We start from the raw sequence: 21,657 nt of genomic DNA, 5'->3' as shown, positions 1-21,657 counted from the left end.
GACTGTGGTTAACTGCTTCTCAGATCTCTGCAGGGTAAATCCAGACAGCTATCTGTCCAATCTGAGTTTTCTGTTGCACGACTAAAACTACTTTTGAACGTACACATGTTCCACCACAACAAGTTCCTTCCACAGGCATTTTAGCAGTGGCAGCATGGCTCTATATCCAGCAAAAAACAGAGTTTTTCCCCATCCAGGAATTATGCGTGGAACTGCCACACCTTCTTCACAGCACTGGGGAAGAAGGTCTGGCAAAGTGAGGCAAAGTATGGACTAATTTCCTATAGTATAAATAGACACTTGATGCCCATGAGCCCTTGTTTCCAATCCAGTGATCTAACCCTACTTTTCTCTGAAAATCTCCAGTAAGTCAGTTAACATCTGGGTTCTTTCCTGTTTCTATCTGTGCATTTGTTCATCAATTCAAATGTCTTTGACGGATTTGGCAGATAGTGAAATTAAACATGAAGCTACAGCTAAAGTTTAGTGAGACCATTTTTGAATGTGGATTTAGTGATGCACTAAGCAAGCTGTCTCTGGTGCTCTAAGTAGATCATTTGAATTAAAATGCATAAAGAGACATCAGGTAATTGGTCTCTGAACTACTCAAGCAGTTGGAAATCCACCCTGTCCTCCTTGCCTTCCTTTAGGGAGAGAGCTTCATCTGGGGAGTACACCATAGCTGCTTTTCATGATGTGCTGAGCCACGTCGTTCAGGGCTTATGGTTTTCGTGTGGGAAGAATTTTGGGAGAAGATTACACTGATCTAATTAATTAAAATAATAAACACGGCAAAGATCATTAAAGTGTACTTCCATTAGAGCTCCTCATCCCACCATTATTCATTAGCTGACAAGAGTGGGAAACGGGAGACGCTGGGGGAGGGAACGTGCACACATCCAAGCCCCCACACACACACACACACACACTCTAAAGTGAGACTGGGTGTGAGTGTGCAGCATTCAGCTCAGTTTTCTGCTGTTCTAGTGATAGATTGAGACAAAGGGAGAAGACAGAGTCAAATTCACAGGTGTCTTGTATAATTCTATGTCAGTGCTGTGTAAGGATTGTATGGGATCTTGTGGAGGCTATCCCAGCATGCAATAGATGAAAGGCACGGAAATAGGCAGCGCAGGTAGGTTGCAGGATTTTGCATCTGTTAGGTCAAGGGTAGTCTCACATTGCCAGACCTATCTCCACAGTGCTGCGGAATAAGGTCTGGCTAGTCACTTGGAGAAATAACTGAATCCGGTATATCTGATCACTTCCCCATAAGGTTTGAGATCAGTATTCCACCTCCTGCTCTTAAGCCTGCCTGCTCAGCTTCTAGGCGCCGCTGCATTACATCTTCTTCAGCTGGACAGTTTGCCTCTGTGTTTGTGGTCACACAGTTTTATGTAAAGAATGGTCTGGTCTCTCCCTCCTCCCCAGATAACATTCTCTCTGTGTTCCATTCCACATGCACAGGCATCTTAGACTCTATTGCCCCTTATCGGATTAAAGCTGTTGAACCTAAGGCGGACCCCTGGCTAAATGACACCACAAGAGGCCTTAGGCAACACTGCAGACAAGCTGAACGAAGATGGAAGAAAGACAATTTACACGTGTCACTGGGTATATTAAGGAACAGTCTAGCCACATACCAGAATGCTGTGAAGGTGGCAAAGATACAGCATCTCTCTTCTGTCATAGCTAGCAGTTGCCATGAACCAAGAGTGTTATTTAATACTATTAACTAAGTCACAAATCCATGCTCCTCTGCTCCGACAGATGTGTCAATCAGTACATGTGAGAAATTTCTTGGTTATTTTATTAACAAAGTAGCATCTATTGGGAAGATCACCAGTGCTAATTTTAAGGTGTTTTTACCTGCTTCCCCTACACACTCAGCTGTGTTTGAGGAATTTAAGCCAGTTTCTCTGCAGTTACTTTGTGAGGTTGTACAACACATAAAACCTACCAACTGTCCCTTTGACATTGTCCCCGCCAAAATGGTGAAGGAGGTTTTCAATACCATTGGGGTGATTCTTCTTACTCTTTTTAATTCCTGTCTCAGTTTAGGTTCTATCCCAGCTGCCTTTAAACATGCTGTGGTCCGGCCCCTACTTAAGAAGCCTAATCTTGACCCTACAGTGCTGTCCAATTTTAGACCAGTCTCTCATCTGCCTTTTCTTTCAAAGGTTTTAGAAAAAAACGTTTTTATACAGTTTTTATAAAGTCTTTTTACAACTGAACTGTGTTTAAAAAAATTTCAATCTGGTTTTAGATCACGTCACAGCACTCAGTCTGCACTGTTGAGGGTACATAATGATATTGCCTTATCCGTAGATGCCGGGAATCCTACTGTTTTAGTCCTTTTTGACCTCACAGCGACTTTTGATATGGTGGACCATGCAGTCCTCCTCTCGTGCCTTGAGAGTTGCATAGGCATCAGAGGTTTGGCACTCAAATGGTTCAGCTCCTATCTGTCAAATATGAGCTTTTCTATTATGATTGGGGACCTCTCCTCGTCAGTTGCTCCTCTCTCTTGTGAGGTACCACAGGGATCCATTCTTGGCCCTATTCTGTTTTCTCTACTCTGCCTTTAGGGGCGATTATAGGGAATTAAAACCTGTCATTTGATTGTTGCGCAGACGATTTGCAAATCTATTTGCATTTGAAAGCAAATGACAGTGTTGCACTAAACTCCCTGCTAAGCTGTATCGCTGATATTAAGTTGTGGCTTTAAGACAATTTTCTTAATTTGAATGATAGTAAAACAGAGTGTATTATTTTCCGGTACTCCAGGCATGCAGAATGGCCCAGCTTTGACTTTGGAAGCTCTGGCATCTTGCACAAGATCTGTTGTCAAAAACTTGGGGGTTACTTTTGATTGCAGCATGAAATTTGATAAGAAGATCAGAAATGTGGTTAAAATTAGCTTTTTCCAGTTTCGCCTGCTGGCTAAAGTTAAGCCCTTTCTGAGCAGGCACGAAAGGCCATTCATGCTTTTATAAGTTCAAAGTTGGACTACTGTAATGCCCTCTATGTTGGTCTGAATCAGACCTCCATCTCACATCTTCAGCTTGTTCAAAATGCTGCTGCTTGCTTTTTAACAAATACATCTAGACCTGCACACAACACTCCTGTTCTCTACACCCTATATTGGCTCCCGGTGCGTTTTAGAATAGATTTTAAGATTTTATTGTTTGTTTTTAAAGCTTTAACAGTCTCGCCCCAGAGTATTTGTCTGAAATTTTAATTGTGCGGGAGCACAACCGGTCATTGAGGTCTTCAACTCAGTTGGTTTTAGAAGTCCCAAGGTCTAAGTAAAAACGATGGGGTAATCAGGCTTTTGCAGTTGCTGCCCCAACACTCTGGAACAAGTTACCCCCTGAAATACGCACTGTTACAGATGTGGCTCTTTTCAGGTCCAAACTTAAAACATACCTGTTCAGTCTTGCTTTTAATACGTAGCAGTGGTGTGACAATTTCAATCTTTTCTTCTTTGTTACCTTTTCTGTTTTTACTGTTTTCTTTCTCTATTGTATGTTGTGATTTTGTTTATTTTGTTAAGCACTTTAAATACCTGCTGGTAGTTGTAAAGTGCTATATAAATACATTTTGATTGATTTTTTGATTGATAGTCTACACAGCATTCCATGATGGGAAAAAGTACCTTAAGGGAAAGTTGAAAAGAACTTTAAAGAGAGAGTTCAAGAGTGTGTGATTCCATGATTTCTTTAAAGAAATGCAAACGTTCTTTCTCCTATCCCAGGGTCTGGCAATGCGAGACGAGTGGCACAGTGCCTGGACGTAGCACCATCAAAGTTCTACCCGAAAAATCGCCCAACCAATCATAACAATGCTCCCCGTTTTTAAATCAGCAAATGAATACATAAAACCTTGAACAAGTCCAACAGGACGACTCCCATCACTCCTGTGTTAGCCTCTTGACAGTGGGTTCCTATCAATTTCAGGATTCATTTTAAGGTTCTTGTTCTGACATGTAGCACCATGCATAGTAAGGCACCATGTGTAGATCTCTGACCTGCTCCATCCTTAAAATACCAGTAGGTCACTCTGGTATTAAGAGAGACCATGATAAAGAATAGTATGGTAAGACCAAAAATCTGCGTAAGGAGGTCGTTTGGGGTGCTGGATGGGTCAAACAACACTGGACTTTCACCCGGGACAGGAACGGGAAATAAACTCCAGTATCCCGGGTGAAAGTCCAGTGTTGTTTGTCACGGACATCTACATTTTAAAATAATAATAATAATAATAATACATTTTATTTATAATGCCCTTTACATTTCAAATGAAATCTCAAAGTGCTACAGTAGCAAGGAGTTAAAAAAGAGTTTCCAGAATATAACTAAATCAAGAAGTAGCAATAAAACACCATAAGACTAAACAAGTAGCAATAAAACACCATAAGAATAAAGTTAAAACTATGACTGTTAAAAGGCCTTTTAAAATAGGAATGTCTTTAGGCCCTTCTTAGAAATCTCCACAGTTTGTGGGGCCCTTAGGGTCTTAGGGAGTGCATTCCAGAGCCGTGGGGCGACTGCCTGGAAGGCCCTGTCTCCCATAGTAGAGAGTTTAGTCCTTGGTTGGTGCAGGCAGTAGGTAGGAATGGAGGAGCGGAAGTTTCGTGAGGTGGTGTGTGGGGTGAGGAGTTCACTGAGGTAGAGAGGGGGCGGTTCCATGTATGCACTGGTGCGTAAGGACACAGATTTTGTACTGAATTCTGTCTTTAATGGGAAGCCAGTGGAGGGATTTCAGGACCGGAGTGATATGATCATATTTGCGCCTCCTCGTCAGGACCCGGGCAGCGCAATTTTGAATATGCTGGAGCTTTTGTTGGCTCCTGCCAGGGATCCCGACAAAGAGGGCATTACAGTAATCCAACCTTTGTAACCCCACCCAACATCTTTTCCTAACCCTGACTGTCACGTTCATGCGCAGCATGTCAGTTGAACATACGTCCCGACCCAGCTTTAAGATATGAGCTCTTAATGGTGGGAGCCTAGAAAAAGCTCTTGATCTCTTCACTGAGGATCTCATGAAGGAGACTAAAACTGGTAGACTCTCTCAACCCCCTTGCAGAATCAAAAGTTTTGTTAGCTGACCTTTGAGATGATCTAGTTTTCCACTGATAAACTCAGAGTAGGAGAATACTTTTGTAAAGGTCACACTGGATCGCGATCACTTGGGTGCCTGTTTGTCCTCCTGAGGGACTTTGAAAAAGGTTGCGAGAAGACAAGGCCTCCACCCCAGGTATATTGCTTTTGTTTAGTTTGCTTCTTTCTCATCAGACTTTTATCACTTACTCCATCTACTTGACCTTTCGCAAAGTCTCTGAAATTATTTCTTTTAACAGATTTTGCATTGAGCCCCGTCAGATCCCGGAGGACAGCGCGAGCCATTTCTGAATGATTAGTGCCCTGCTTTGTTCTGCCTGAATGGGGCTTGTGTGAAAAGCTTTTTCAGCTGGAGATTGTGGACGGGAGAGATACTGTCAATGTCACAGGAATAAATAACATTCTCACACTCCACAGTCATATTTCACTGGCTGCTGACAATAAAAAAAGAGTCTTTGAACGCATGATTCATTACTGTGAGACTAGAATGCAGATTGCCTGCAAGGTACTCCTAGTTACTTCAATACGGTGAGTTGCAAAGAAAATGTCACCAATCTGAATTCTTTCCACCTTTGTCTTTCTTTAAACATCAGTAAGACTAATGATCACAAGCTGCTCAGGATGTCACAGAGATAGATCTAGTAGAAAGCTAGATCACAGAAATGTATATAAAGAGCAGCTGCAGTGTATTAAAACAAATACCACCATAGGGTGACAATGCACTACTCAATTCAATCCTTTGCCGTCAATGCCGCAGCTCCCACCACGCGCATCACAGGCACCAAGTTTTTAGGGGGCACCAAAAATAGGCTAATGATTATAATGCCCATGTTATTTCAGTATGGAATTATAAGGAACTTTTTTAGGCATGTTTATCACAAAACAGAAAAAGAGATATATTTAATTGCTCAAAAAATAAACAGGGTGCCCCCCCAAAACACACACACACTTCCCAAGCTCCCCATGGATGCCCTTTGCTAGCTCAGTGGTCTGTTGGATTGCACCTGATGAAGTTTGTGCTAAGTCAACTTTTTTTGGAAATGGCCTCAAAAAGACAGCAGGAGACAGAAGCCTAGAAAAGAAAGAAGGACCAACTGTGAGATGATGCCTGTGCATTACTTACAGGTAAGACCATGTTGAACCATTATTAAATATGGGAAATGTGCTGCTAATGTAATGGATTGCCTACTCGTACACCTCAAACTAGCTGACGTATTGCTAATGTTAGCAAACTCAAATATGTTATAACTCAGGTGCAAGCTAAATTGAGATTTTACTTTTATTATTATTTATGATTTTTTCATGTAACTGATGCCAGCTAGCTGTTAGTTTGCTTTAGATATTGAGCAATTGTTTACCGTTTATATTGACGGTGGTCAATACTTTCTCAGTAACAGTTGGCAGTCACTGCACAAGGTAGGCTAACAATTCCTCCTGCTTCAGACCATTTATTACCGTGAAGTGTGCGATTAATAGTCTTTAGCCAGGCATTTAGCAAAGTTTAGCTAGCATAGTGTCATTTGAGAATGCATATTTTGGCATTTGCAATAAACTGCCATTCAGTAGAGTTCAGCAGAATGTAGGCTACAGTCTCTCACACACATTGGCTGAGGTGTCGGATGTGCAGTTTGACTGAAAATGGATCATGTGAAGTCTGAAGAACTCAGACTTTTAGTGTGGTAAGTGTCTTAGTGTTTAGCTACATCTGAATGCGACAGAAGCTAGGCTACATGACAAAATGAACTGGCGTTTTGCATTTATGTCAGGATGGAAGGCATGGATGACATCTGTCTGTGAAGCAGAAAAAGGTTTTGTAGACAAAATGCTCTCATAACCATATACACTACCGGTCAAAAGTTTGGGGTCACTCACAAATTTCCATTGGACTCCATTATAGACAGAATCCCAGCTGAGGTCAGTTGCCTTGTTTTTTTTAACCAGGGCAGCAGTTTCCAGATTACATTGTGTGCTTACATAATTGCAAAAGGGTTGTTTAATGTTTTCTTAGTTATTTTTTTAAAATAATATCAGATTAGTAAACAAAATGTGCCTTTGGAACATTGGATGAATGGTTGCTGATAATGGGAAATGTAAATATTGCATTAAAGATCAGCCACCCACCCAGATCAGCTGGTATCCTGTCTATAATGGAGTGAAATGGAAATTTGTAAGTGACCCCAAACTTTTGACCGGTAGTGTAAGTTGTATTCAATTAAATGGTAAAATAATGTTTAAGATTCAGAAATGTAGTCTTATGGAAGGTGTATCATTTTGCTTTTAGTCCTGCAGGTAAGCTATAAATGTAAAATGTCATTAATTATATAAAGAAATTTTGTTGAATCGTATGCAATATTTAAACTCATTCTATTTTGCTGTTTTATTTGATTAGTTGTGTTTATGTTTATGTATTTTTTCAGTACAAGATTCTTTGTTTGATTATTTTGTCTCTTTCTATACTGAGGATTTTTCTTTGTATTTCTAATATAAGGGTCAGGGTCAATGATGAGATATGTACAAGGAGTACATGGCCAAGAGGAAGCTACAGACAACAAGCAACCGTCTACAAGTAGTTCAGGTACACCAACCCCAGCCATCAGGTACACCAACCCCAGCCATCAGGTACATCAACCCCAGCCATCAGGTACATCAACCCACCAACCCCAGCCATCAGGTACATCAACCCAACCCATCAGGTACATCAACCCCAGCCGTCAGGTACATCAACCCCAGCCATCAGGTACATCAACCCACCAACCCCAGCCATCAGATACACCAATCTCAGCCGTCAGGTACATCAACCCCAGCCATCAGGTACATCTACCCCAGCCGACCAGCAGGTCTGTAGACTCCACAACAGTACCAAGCCCTGAAGTACCAGCCGTTGAGGGACAGACACACAGCCAAAAAATCTTTTATAGTTTATTTTGGTAATATTATTCACTTCTCACTTTAATGTGTGTTTTAGCTGTTCTACATAGTGTGTTTAGAAAGTAAAGTAAAATTGTGTGTGTTACATTTTAATGCTGCTATCGTGTTGTTGGTAGTGAGTTATGTGTTTAGTGATAAAAAGTTAAACTGGCCGAAACAATCGTTTTTTTAGGGGGTCATCATGAAGGAATTATGCATAGAGCACCAATTGAATAGCAGCGGTGCTGTTTGCCGTGGACCATTATGAATCCAATCTGTAGTGATGGAGCAGAGTGGCCACTCCTCACAGCCATCTGGTCAAGTGTTGATTGGCTGAGGAATGAGATTGCCAAAGTGGCAGTAGACACCATGTAGTTAACGCCAATGGTGCAGGGGAGGAGGGGAGGTGGAGGGTAAGGTAGCCAAATGTGAAGATTTCAATGGTTTTCAAGTGTTTTTGTAATTCAAGCGGCAACTTCTGTGCCTGAAACGTGAAGCCAATGCTGAAGTGCCTTAAAGCTGCTTTTTTATTTGTTGGGGGTGGGTTTGTTTAAAAGTCTAAGAGAAAATGACCCTACTTCTCACTTGATTTAATATCTCAGTAAATATTTTCATAATTAGTTTAAACTAGTACTTTTTCAAAGCAGCATGATGTCATTGAGTAAATTAAGGTCCCTTTATTTTATAATGGCAGATTTTCGCAGGGTCAGCACTGTAAATCTAAACAATAAGCTATAAGACACAAAACTTCTGATTAAACGTAGTGTAAATTGTCACTATGATCGATCCATTTCATATTACTCTACAGCCACGTTTTCATTTATGTATTTTAATACATATTTTGAAATATTACATTAGAAAAACTGAATGGAAAGTGCTACTTTCATTCAAACCTCCTCAATTGGGCAAACTAAAGCGTTACTATATCGTAACATCAGAGAACAACTATATTGTTCTGCTCCATGTACTCCCATGCAATTGTCTCAGATTTCATTTATTATTAGGTTGGTTATGTGGATTTTGAGCAATTTTTTGATAACCAAGGTGACTTGTTCTGTTTCCAAACAACAACTTCTACTTTTAGTACTTGTGCTGGAGGATTATAGCTATGTGAAGCCTACAGCGCAACTTCTGACCAAACAAGCACTGTAGCCTTGTGTGTTTGCTCCAAACCAGTTCAATCCAATGTTAATGTGAAAATAGGTTTTTCTCTGCCATTTAGTGACTGTAGACATTAAAACACTTTAATGCCCTAAAGGGGCCCATCTAACGCAAGACCCTGGTCCACTTCTAAATTATATTCATGCTCAAGTGAACATTTAAATATGAGGAAATTTGTAAACGCAACCTTCGTCCTCGGGACAAATTTCACCTCCTTTTTTTAAGTTTTTATATCAGAAATATGGTTTTCTTCAAAAACAACATGCAACAATAAAATAAAAAAAATTGATGATCACTCCTTTCATGGTCTCCACAGGTCAAAATCTGTGACAAACATATGTTCCGTTAAACTATTATACTACTAGGCAAAATGAAAAATTAAGGCATAATTTCATGTAAATGTGGTGCAGTGACCATAAATTCCAAACAGAACAAGTGGTAATAAGTTGGAATCAAGTTGGCTAAGAAGATGTAAGAAAGACCTGGGGGAGACTTTATTGGATATTTTATGCTTTATTCTTTTAAACCGGCAAACCAAACCAGGTCAATTTTCGTCGATAGGAAGACAATACAAGGGTTAAATTACATGTCACTAAAGCTCAAAGGCCCATTGTCTTGTCTTGAACAAACCCCCCAAATATCAGCTATCTTCCCGGCTCACTCGCGGTACATCTGTGCTGGCCAAGCTAATCAAAGTCTTCTCTCATTAGTCAGCCATCTGAGGTGTGCACTATCTTTAGCAAGAAGGCTGTGTGGACAGTGAACGAGCTGGAGAGTCTCAGAGCACTGGGCTGCTGCCAGTACAGCAGTCCGTTTGGCACAGACCAAGGAGTTGATAAGGCTGACTAATGCTGACTTCATGTCATATTCAGATGTAAATGCCAGAGGGATATTGTACATGCTGAAAACTTATTGGAATTGTGATTGCATACAGAAGTGTTTATTCAATGTTTTAAAACATTAAAAGGCTAAATTGACATTGTGGAAAGTGGAGCGTCCTATCGATTATTACAATTGGTACATCTGTCTTTAAGCAGTTTGAAAACTATATCATATGCAGCCTCTTTTCCCAGGATTTTGTATGTGGTTTTTTTCCAACCTAATCTTGCCTTTGTTGTGTTCCAATGTTCATTACTTATGACAGGAAATGTTGGGCAAACCAAATACAATGGTCTTATCAAAGGCACTTCTCATATGGCATCAACTAATAGTTCAAAGTCATATTCCTTTATTCTATTTGTCTCCTGTAGCAACAATGTTATCTTTCCAAGGTCTGCACTGAAACGTCTGTGTAATCAGATAAAAGTATTGATTAAAAGGAAATGGGTCCTATTCTAAAATGAGATATCGCTGGCTTATCAAGACATGTAGGTTTACAATCAGATGTTTGCCTGAGATGTATCAAAGTATGTGTCCATCACCAAAGATTGTACTTTAAAAGCAAAGGTCATTTGCTATATAATAGCCCTACAAGTATTGAATAATGACCTTGTGTAACTCATATCTTTCCAGTCAGGCATGTATCAATAATCATCTATTTTTAGTTCTCTTTCTGGTTATTTGGAACGTGGCCCTCCCACAAGTGCATGCTGTGATGGACATGTCCAATGTATGGATACATCTGAGAATTTTGAAATAACAGCTACACACAGTTTGGATCTCTTGGAAGTGAGATCCAAAAACACACCTGCAGTAATGGCTAATTGCAATAGATGCCGCTAAAGAGAACAAAATGGTGGTCTTGGATATTCTAAACTTAAAAACTGACCTACCAGACTTTGATTTCTCCTTACAGTGCTGATACTTGGCTGAGAGAGCATCCTTGAAACAAACACCAGGCCCAGGTGCTCAGTTCAGTGGGATGGGATGGGAACGGTCTCGTTTAAAGGTGCAGCGTGGGTTTGTGATCTGGCTGAGACTGGACACTGTAATTCAAGACATGTGGCGAAGAGAAGTGTGGAAAATCCATCCTGACAGGGCCATATTGTTACAACCTGGCCCGTTGTAATGATGGTCGTAACATAAAAAGGATGAAGGTGGAGGAACCAATACAGAAAGGGAGATGAGGTCACGGGAAAGAGAAAGGATTTTTAATTAACACGATAGCAAAATATCAAACACAAAAAGAGCTAATGGGTGCTGCCCATTTAAACAAAGACATTCCAAAACAACTAAAAGAGCACAGCACCCATTAGCTTGCCAAATTATAACACAAAACATATTAACAAAAACAAACAGTTTCTAACAACAGCTTTGCTAACCGGACCGCATGGCAGACTGATCTTTACATTCAGCCGCCCAGACTGATGAATCCAAGAGCACTTTTGAACGTTCACTGGGCTGATTGAAGGAAGTTGATTGGTAGGATCCACAGCCAATCAACATCAAGGCCTGGAACTAGGAAGTGGACGGAGCCATCACGCAGGCCAATCCTCTCCGGGCACCCACACTGACAAATTTACAAACACAAGAAGCCTAAACTATCCTAAAAGGAAGGGGCCGTAGCACATATGTTTATGGACAATTAGGCATCTGGGGGTGAGGCAGGGCTGGCTATCAGTATACTGAGAGCAAGGTTCTCAGCCTTCATATTTGGGTTTGATTGACATGTGTGAACCAGTGGGGAGTTACTGTCAGACCGGGCAAGTAGAAGTGGCACACGGGTGGAGGTTATACCCACTGGCGGATGAGTTCCAGTCTGGTTGACTGTCACCCAAGCATGAAAGAGTCCAGATGTGACTAAGCAGCTTGATATAAATATTTTTTTCTTTTTCTATGTACTCCATGATGACAAAAAAGAACTTAATGAACCATGTTAAAACCATGGTAAGGATTTTTCGTGCACTCGATAATTTAGGAAAAAACTGACCCCTGGACACAGACATGTTAAAGGCCTGAAACCCGGCACAGTCCCCCACACTCCTTGTAGTTTTGAGCTCCTTTATGGTCATTATGTGTGTTTGTAGTCATTTTGCATCACTTTGTGATCATTGTTTCTCCTTGTAGTGGTAATTTTGTTGCATTGTAGTAGGCTTTTCCCATCTCCTTTAGTGCAGGGCAATGTAAAAATATTATATCAATATTGTGATATGATACTGGATATCATCTTAGATTTTGTGTATCCTAATATGCTAAGTGTTGTCTTTTTCAGTTTTTTTTAGGCTGCATTTCAATAAATATGATTTTGCAAACTTCTAGCTGTTCTAATAGTTTACCCTTTTGAAAACCAATACCGTTTTGGTATGTGCTTCCACATTATTATTTATAAAAATCCTGCTGCATATATACTTTGTGAAAGCAACAACAGTCAACCCAGCAATATTGCTGCAATACCGATATCGAGGTATTATGTCAAAAATATGGTTATATTTGATTTTCAGCATATCGCCCAACCCAAACATCTCTGCGGTCGATTCATCTCTTTGGGCTCTTTGTGGTCGTTTTATGTTTTTGCAGTAATTATTAGTCTCTTTGTTGTCAATAAGAAAATCCCTTCTGTTATCAACGCTACGTAGCAGAGTTTCAGGAGCAGGGCCACACCTCAAACACGTCTCTTCCGGCATTCCTTTTAATACCCACCTAACCTTCTCATCTCATTCGCTTTTACATTCTCCACCCTTCCCCCCTCTTTATGTCCCTCTCCTTTCTCCTTTTCGGGTCCTAAAGGGATCTGTCATGCCCGAGTGCTACAAAGCCTCCCCTCTACTCAGTTTAACGCCAAGTCATCTGATGACTACAAGTGACTTCATGCCTTGCATTCCAACCATCTTTCGTTATTATATTGTTCAATACATTGCTGGTTTATGGTGTGATCCTTGCCAGTGAAACTACCTTTAACTGAGGTCTATGACTTTCCAACAAGAAATATCAAGTCACTTCAAACACATGGAGCCCAGGAGCCCATTAGGACCATTCAGTAAGCTATCCATGATTAATTCCTTCTGCCTGCTCTATTCGGTCTGAATGTCCTGTTGAGCTAAATGTCAGGGAGTTGTGTCACTGTACTTATTCTAACCAGCCAACTATTAGTCCTCCGCCTGTTTTTATGAGTCATTGAGCACACCGTGCAAAAAAGAACACGCAAGCATTCCAGATATATGAACTCTGGCAGACAAGATGGAGGAGAGCATTTGACCTTGGCAGTGCTTTGCCTCCCCTTCTTTTAAATTACCCTCCCTCCTCTCCTGAGAGTTTATGCAGGGGGGGTCACTTGCCCGTCCATCTCTGAAATGGCACATAAGTCGAGCCAGGAAAAAAAAAATTCAGCTCATTTACACAGAAAGGCAGGGTTGGGTTCTACTCTGAATCATAGCAGCTGGCAGCACTGTGCATGTCGGCGACATTTCAGAAATCTGCAAAAAAAAAGAAAAGAAAACTTTCGCCCCTCCCGGATCAGCTGGGTCATGTCTGTCAGCTCCATCTTCTCACATCCAACCTTGGGGGAGGCCTCGACCTGCTGTCCCAGAGGCAGACACAGACTTACAAACAGAGAGGAGACAGACAGAGAGGCAGACCCGGGGAGAAACTTGTCGCTATGTTAATGCAGCAGCAGCTATCAGGCGCCACAGTGACACTACCCTCCCCGTCCGGCTCAGCGGGCTCGGGGGACAGTCAGAGGATTTTTCTCACTTCCACAGGCAGCTTTCATTTTCCACACTACTGGAAACTGGACACTGTCATCTGTTATTGAGTTTCTGGGCTGCAGAGCCTATATCTGTGTGGGAAATTCAATGTACAGGCTTTCTGTTATGAGCAGTTACAGTGATGGGCCATTGAGTCACATCTCAAACCTGGCTGGTAGCAATCATTCATCCATTTTGTATTCCATGTGTTGTTTTAATACAAAGAGGCTAAACACAGAGGTCTAAAGACCCTATTAAAACTAATTCCACCCCATTGGAGATTTACATGTTATACTGCAAGAAAAAACTTCCAACTGAAAACAGGATCTCTCACCAGATTCACAATAATTACAAATAAAAAAATACTTGGCGTAAGTATTCACCCCCGTGAACTCAGTACTCAGTACAGTTGCCTTATGGCAGTTCCAGCCTTGAGCCTATGTGGACAGATCACTGTCAGCGTTGTTACAATTACATTCCATTCTTCGTTGCAGAACGGCTGAGCTCTGTCACGTTGCATGGGGATTGTGACTGACAAAGTAACCTGACGCGCCAGATGGTTTGTTAACATGGAACCATCTGAAAAGATGTCAGTGGAAAGTGTTTGGAAAAGGCCAGGCACTTTCAAAAAGTAGCTGGCAGATGTGGATGAGCCATCTGTCTATCACGTCTGCCATCTTTGTTTTGGTCGGAGTCACTGGTGTCACAAACGTTGAAACCATGAGCTGCCAGTAGCTCCTAAAGACGTGATTGGTTTGGTCCGCTTCGGGTCACACACAAAATGATTACTTGAAGCCTAGTCTTGCTTTGCCAGACCTTCCTCCACAGCACGGCGGATGAGGTTCTGGCTAGTCCACACAGCATTCCTGGATGGGGGGAAAACATGCTCTGGTTTATTGGCATTTCCCTAAATCAATCACTATCGTCGTGGGTGCTACGTGCCCGATGGGGTCAAAGAGTTAAACACCAAACATAGACATATACATATATTAAATTCTAGCTCTACTTTAACACAGGGGTTCAGACAGGTAATTCATCTTATTTCCACAGGGTCCCAAGCAGGTACTGTCAGTTCTATGAGTTGCTTCAATTTTTCTCAACAAGTAAGTAAATATAAAGAGATAATTTTATCTTTCATTACTGCCTTCAGTTTAGAGCCAAGCATTATATATTTATGTAATACTTTATCTAACCTGTGGGACATGGGCATTGGACAAGAGGTGTTGAACATGCCTACGCTCTATGAAGTCCATAACATCAAGGGCTATGGCATAGAGCTCCCTGGTCCGGCTTGCTTGGACAAGCTGTCCCTGTCAGTTTTAAAATGACATCTTACACTGGACAAAAAACAGACATCCGTCCTCTCATATTTTGGGTGAAAATTGGCAGTAGGACCACAGGGATGCAAAAACTCAACTTCCACATCGTGGTGTTCTATATCTACATCAATGGACTTTCCCAACCACCAGTGATCATCGTACACCACTGCCAGCCAATCCCCTGTCTCAATACTGTTGATAGTCACATCAACAATAGCACCCTCAGGACCTTTCAGTGGCTCCTCTTTCATTTCATACACCAAATCTTCCAATTTTTCAACCGAGTCCCCATGCTTCTCCCAACATGGCCAAGGGACGGCCCTTCCTGGCCTTTGAAGCAGGCTGCTGCTCCTCTGAACAGCAGATGCAATTTTGATGTGGAATTATCTGGTGTGTTTGTCTTGTTTATGGAACCTGTTTGAGGTGTTGTGTAACAAGTGTGTCATGTGTCTCCAAGTTCTCTTCCAAAATATGATACAGTTGAACACCATTCAAACTGCTTAAGATCTTCTCAAAGAAATATCTACCATCCACAATATCACTAACCCGCAGAAGCAAGGAGTCTGCAGTTCTTTTTACTGTTCCTCCAATGCCGTCAGGGACACCTTTTCCGTGGGATGTTGGGAAATAATTCCATGTGGTCCTGCTGAAGCACAGAGTGGGTGGTACTTCAGAAATCTTCAAGATCTTCTTATTCTTATACTGCTCACTGGGGCCATCTGACCAGAAGTGCACAGTAGTAACTGATGGATATTTGGTCCGTATATCTCTAAGGACAGGATCCATGTGAGTCCAGATTGACACTGACACTGAGCAAAATGCCCCCTTTTCAACCCTTGGTGTAATACATTCCAGTATAAAGAGTTCACTGAGGTAAGTTCTGGCCAAAATGGCGAGCCTGATTTTCAGAAGCATATTTACACTTACAGGATTCTGAAAAATCAACATGTACAATTAAGGTGTTCTCACTGCATGTTTTAATCAGATCTCTGGATGCTTTTGCCATATTGTTAACCAGGCACACATGTTTGGTTGTCTCACTTCTAAGTTTCTCCTCATAGAGATGAAGCAAATCTGAAAGACTCCCACTATGCAAGTTGAGATTCATGTTGAAGTGGATCCCACTGGCTGTTTGGTCTTGAACTCGCTCCCACTGCCTCCACTGAACACTGATTCCACTGATCCCCGGGGCCAGAACTGAATGCTTGGCCTTGCACCGTAAACAGGTGCGAAGAAGGCATCCCTCAGTTGCTGGAGTGCAACAAACTAATTGAAAACTATGCTCCAGTTTGGTTGACCCGATGACTTTAGAACCTAAAGCATCAAGTCTGCATTATCATGATGACGACACAGACATGTATTTCTGTCAGATGCCTTTGGTGCTGGAACATAGAAGGGCCTCAGAATACAGAAAGATGAGTAACTTAGCTTTATACTTGGGTTCTTCTTGAGAAAGTCACAATGGAGGTTCAGCATTGAGTCTGATAAAATCATCCTTTGATGTTTCATCTTGTTCCTGGTGAAGGTGTCTGTTTTATCAGATGTCATGCAAGATGAGTTTACAATGAACTCCTTAACAGTCTGGCTGATACGTTGGAGATATGTTGCCTTCTCATGTGTCGTCTGTTTTTCTTGTCTCAGTAACTTGTAGCTAATAACAAACTGGCGAAGCCTATGAAGAAGCCGATACTTCTTTAGAACTTTGCCTGATAATGCCAGTTGTCTTTGAGCTGATTTTTCAACGGCTCGTCTCTGTGCCACAGGAGTTGTATTATCTCTTCTCAGCTCTTGGCACAAAACATTATGGAAAAGATCTCCTATTGTTGGGGTTCCAAAGTTGGCTTCCCGTTCTCATCCTCCGTGTTTCTGGCCGTGGAGAATCTACAATCGTTTAATCTTTTAGTTTGACATTTGACTTTTCTATTTGAGCCTTTTTTTTGCCATTCCCGCTTTTTTTAGTTTGTGTTGCTCTTTTGTTAATTTCTTAACCTTTTCTTTCAATGCTTTTCTCACTTGAATGTCTTTTCCTGGTTTTTCTCCTCTCCCTCTCAGCTGCAAGGGCACGCCTGCTAGAAGTAGGCTCCTCAACAGTCTGGTCCAGAGGACTTTCTGGTGGGGTGTCTATTTCATTTAGCCGTCTAGTCTGCATAGCTCTGGATCTTTTCTTTGATTTCATCCAACACTTTCTGCGGTGCCTCTTTGCTCTTGGTAATAATTCTCCTACTTGTTTTACTTTTTTGTTTTGGACCCTGTCCTTCCATCTCTGTCTCTCCTTTTCTAACTGTTCTCCTCTGCTTTCTGAGTCACTGTTAATTCTTTCTTACTTTTTTCTCTAGTAATCTCTGTTTCTTTTTCTTTGCTCCTCCACTGACAAATTATGTCTAGCCATGTCTGCCTTCAGTACAGAAAAAAACTATAATTTTAAAAGATAAATCAACATGTATACTTAGATTATATTATTATGTTGTGTAGTTGTTCTAAAATACTTAATAAGTATTTGGGGCAACTTTTCCACTCCGTCAGCTTACATGTCAACCACGTCTAACGGAGTTGACAAAACATGTTTTTTCAACTTAATCATGTCTAGTAAATGGTAGCCATTTTGATTTTCTTCAGTTTCCAGCTGCCACTAAACTAAACCAAAATACCAACTTAGATTCCCAAATTCTTGATTGAAATCATCTCTACTTTGGAGACAGTGTTGACACATAAAAGCTGTGACCACAGGGATTTCAACTTTTTTGCTGAATATTTACAAAAATTTAAAACTTACAAGACCATGTTTTGGACTGCTGCATCCATCAACAGGAAGGGGGTCCTCAGGGTTAAAGCTGACCAACATATGCCTGATTTATGTTTAATTTGAAAATATCTGACGGAGTTGACATGAATTGACAGATTTTGAAAGGCTGTGTTGATGTACAAAATAATGCAGAGTTAACTTTAAGTATGCTGTGATGTTTAATTAAGCCATGCAATCAACCTCATATTCATATTTGTGCATTTTGTGCATTTTAAAACCCTTTTTTTTTGCAGTTTGGTACTGTGACCTCTACGGAGGACGAGTTCATTTGCATGGGCTTTCATAGTACAGTGCCGGTATTTTGTAAAATTACCATGAAAAAATATAAATATACAAAAAACTAAGGGTCTACATATACACAAGTCTTTCACATCCAACTTTTAAAGCCTTTTAAAAACAAATGATTATTGTTTTTAAGGGAAATTGCAACATTTTGATGGGGGACATGTTTTGTCCCTTATTTCAAGAATCAGTGATATACAGTTTACTGTATATACAGTGAAGAAAATAAGTATTTGAACACCCTGCTATTTTGCAACTTCTCCCACTTAGAAATCATGAAGGGGTCTGAAATTGTCATCATGGGTGCATGTCCACTGTGAGAGACACAATCTAAAAACAGAAATCACAATGTATGTTTTTTTGACTATTTATTTGTATGATACAGTTGCAAATAGGTATTTGAACACCTAAGAAAATCAATGTTAATATTTGGTACAGTAACCTTTGTTTGCAACTACAGAGGTCAAATGTTCCTGTAGTTTTTCACCAGGTTTGCACACACGGCAGAAGGGATTTTGGCCCACTCCTCCACACAAATCTTCTCTAGATCAGTCTGGTTTCTGGGCTGTCGCTGAGAAACAGAGTTTGAGCTCCCTCCAAAGATTCTCTATTAGGTCTGGAGACCTGCTAGGCCACCCCAGAACCTTGATATGCTTCTCACAGAGCCACTCCTTGGTTATCCTGGCTGTATGCTTCGGGTCATTGTCATGTTGGAACACCCAGCCTTGACCGATCTTCAATGCTCTAACTGAGGGAAGGAGGTTGTTCTCCAAAATCTCGCAATACATGGCCCCGGTCATCCTCTCCTTAATACAGTGAAGTCCCCCTGTCCCATGTGCAGAAAAACCCCCCAAGGCATGATGCTACCACCCCCATGCTTCACAGTAGGGATGGTGTTCTTGGGATGGTACTCATCCTTCTTCTCCCTCAAAACACGGTGAGTGGAATTATGACCAAAAAGTTCTATTTTGGTCTCATCTGACCACATGACTTTCTCCCATGACTCCTCTGGATCATCCAAATGGTCATTGGCCAACTTTAGATGGGCCTTGACATGTGCTGGTTTAAGAAGGGGAACCTTCCGTGCCATGCATGATTTTAAACATGACGTCTTAGTGTAGTACCAACAGTAACCTTGGAAACGGTGGTCCCAGCCAGAACTACAGTCATTGACCAGCTCCTCCCGTGTAGTTCTGGGCTGATTTCTCACCTTTCTTAGGATCATTGAGACCCCACAAGGTGAGATCTTGCATGGAGCCCCAGTTCGAGGGAGATTGATAGTCGTGTTTAGCTTCTTCCATTTTCTAATGATTGCTCCAACAGTGGCCCTTTTTTCACCAAGCTGCTTGGCAATTTCCCCGTAGCCCTTTCCAGCCTTGTGGAGTTGTACACTTTTGTCTCTAATGTCTTTGGACAGCTCTTTGGTCTTGGCCATGTTAGTAGTTGGATTCTTACTAATTGTATCGGGTGGACAGGTTTCTTTCTGCAGCTAACGACCTCAAACAGGTACATCTAATTTAGGATAATAAATGGAGTGGAGGTGGACATTTTGAAAACAGACTAACAGGTCTTTGAAGGTCAGAATTGTAGCTGATAGACAGGTGTTCAAATACTTATTTGCAGCTGTATCATAGAAATAAATAGTTAAAAAATCATACATTGTAATTTCTGGATTTTTTTTTTTAGATTATGTCTCTCACAGTGGACATGCACCTACAATGACAATTTCAGACCCCCCCATGACTTCTAAGTGGGAGAACTTGCAAAATAGCAAGGTGTTCAAATACTTATTTCCTCACTGTATATATATATATATATATATATATATATATATATATATTTAAACTTTGTGAAAAATCTGCTCAGAAGTTGAAATGATTAAAAAGTCAAAACGAATAGTGACTCAACCTCACCAGCAAAGTTCATTGCAAAAATGAAATACCTTCTTTTTTTCCCTTCTTTTGAGCTTGTATGCTTCCTCTTCATTAATAATCTATATGCTGTGTGCAGAGACTACAGATTTCAGATGATTCATATTCCAGCACCACACACATCTTTAACTCTTTTCTCTCTGCTTGTTTTGCACAACTCAAAGTTCTGGAGAGAAGAGGTAGAAAAGTGGAAGTGGAGAAGGCTGACCAGGAGTAAACCAGACAGCTGGCAAAAAGTCAGGAGAGAGTGCAATGAGGAGAAGAACAGGGGGGGGGTGGGGCAAAAGTATTTTGGGGAATCTAGTCTAGGCTGAATCACGCTGAGACAAGAGAATCTGCTGTAGCTTTCTTCTCCTCATTATCTTTTATCATTCTCCGGGTTGAATAGGAGGCTTAGCTAGGTGAGGAGCAAGCAGCTCTCGTTCTTTACTTACAGAAAGCTATTGGGCACAAAGAGCCGTCTGCAACCACATTGGAATTCCCAACAATGGGTTGTTTTATATAGGAAAGAAACCAGGTCATAGCCAAGGCAATAGCACTTTAACATGCCTACCATCTATATCAATTCAGATAATAATGACAATACTTAAGTTGATTGCAAAGTCTATACAGTACATGCACATACGCACTTACCACAGTGCATGGACTGAAGAAGAAGAAGATAAAGAAGACATTTTTTATTAATCCTGCAAGGGGAAATTGCATTTTTCACTCTGTTGGTACAGTTACACACAAAAGAACATGTAGAACTGTAATCACAACTCTCTGAACCATTCAAAGAATGCTGTCATACTAGAAACGAACGGGACCATGGTTCAGTTTGATCTGGACTACCTCTTTTGGTTGGACCAAAGTTGGACCCCGCCTACTCTACCGGCGATTTGATTTCGCCCTGCAGCTTGGTCTGGAAACCTGCATGTTTCACTCTCCACAAACTGGCTTATCTACCAGCCGTACTTTTGGCGGGTTTAACACGATGTTGATAGAGAAGCAACCAAGCAGCTTCTTGTTTACATTCAACATAGCAGCCACCAAAGCACAGCAAACCTGTTGATTCCGCTATCGCTGCTACGTCACCCGGATCGTTGGTCTGATTGGTTGAAGGACTATCCAAATGTGTACAGAGTCATTTGAACTATGCCCGTTGGTCACGCCTCTTGTGCAGAGAAAATACAGAGCAGACTCCCCAGACCAAGCTCAATCTCAGATCTATTGAGCTTGGCTTGGTCTGGGGAAGGTTTCTCACCTGTAATATTAGTTTGGATCAAATTGAAAGGTCGCGACCAAACAAAGCAGGTGTGAAGCAACCTAAGAGTCTATGTTTTTTTTAACATTAATATGCGTTCCCCCAGCCTGCCTATGGTCCCCAAGCGGCTAGAAATGGCAATAGGTGGAAACCGATTCCTGGGCATCCCGCTCTGCCTTTGAGAAAATGAAAGGTCAGATGGGCCGATCCGTAATCTTAGGGTTACCTCCCCTTTCTCTGCTTTGACCGCCATGACATCA

At 41.3% G+C, this 21,657-nt stretch overlaps 1 long non-coding RNA gene across 1 annotated transcript; it reads right to left on the bottom strand.

Annotated features, from left to right (window-relative positions):
• Positions 1-1,361: 1,361 nt before the first annotated feature.
• On the bottom strand, positions 1,362-15,958 carry LOC117961981. Its single transcript, XR_004660526.1, has 3 exons — positions 15,946-15,958; positions 13,648-13,650; positions 1,362-1,827 (listed from the first exon to the last, which is right to left on the bottom strand). It is a non-coding gene; the product is annotated as an uncharacterized LOC117961981 (long non-coding RNA).
• Between the last annotated feature and the right edge of the window lie 5,699 nt (positions 15,959-21,657).

The sequence above is a fragment of the Etheostoma cragini genome, chromosome 18 (assembly GCF_013103735.1).
Source record: "Etheostoma cragini isolate CJK2018 chromosome 18, CSU_Ecrag_1.0, whole genome shotgun sequence".
Taxonomy (NCBI): domain Eukaryota; kingdom Metazoa; phylum Chordata; class Actinopteri; order Perciformes; family Percidae; genus Etheostoma; species Etheostoma cragini.
Note: the sequence above shows the minus strand (reverse complement) of the source record. Positions and strands in the feature narration are given on the sequence as shown.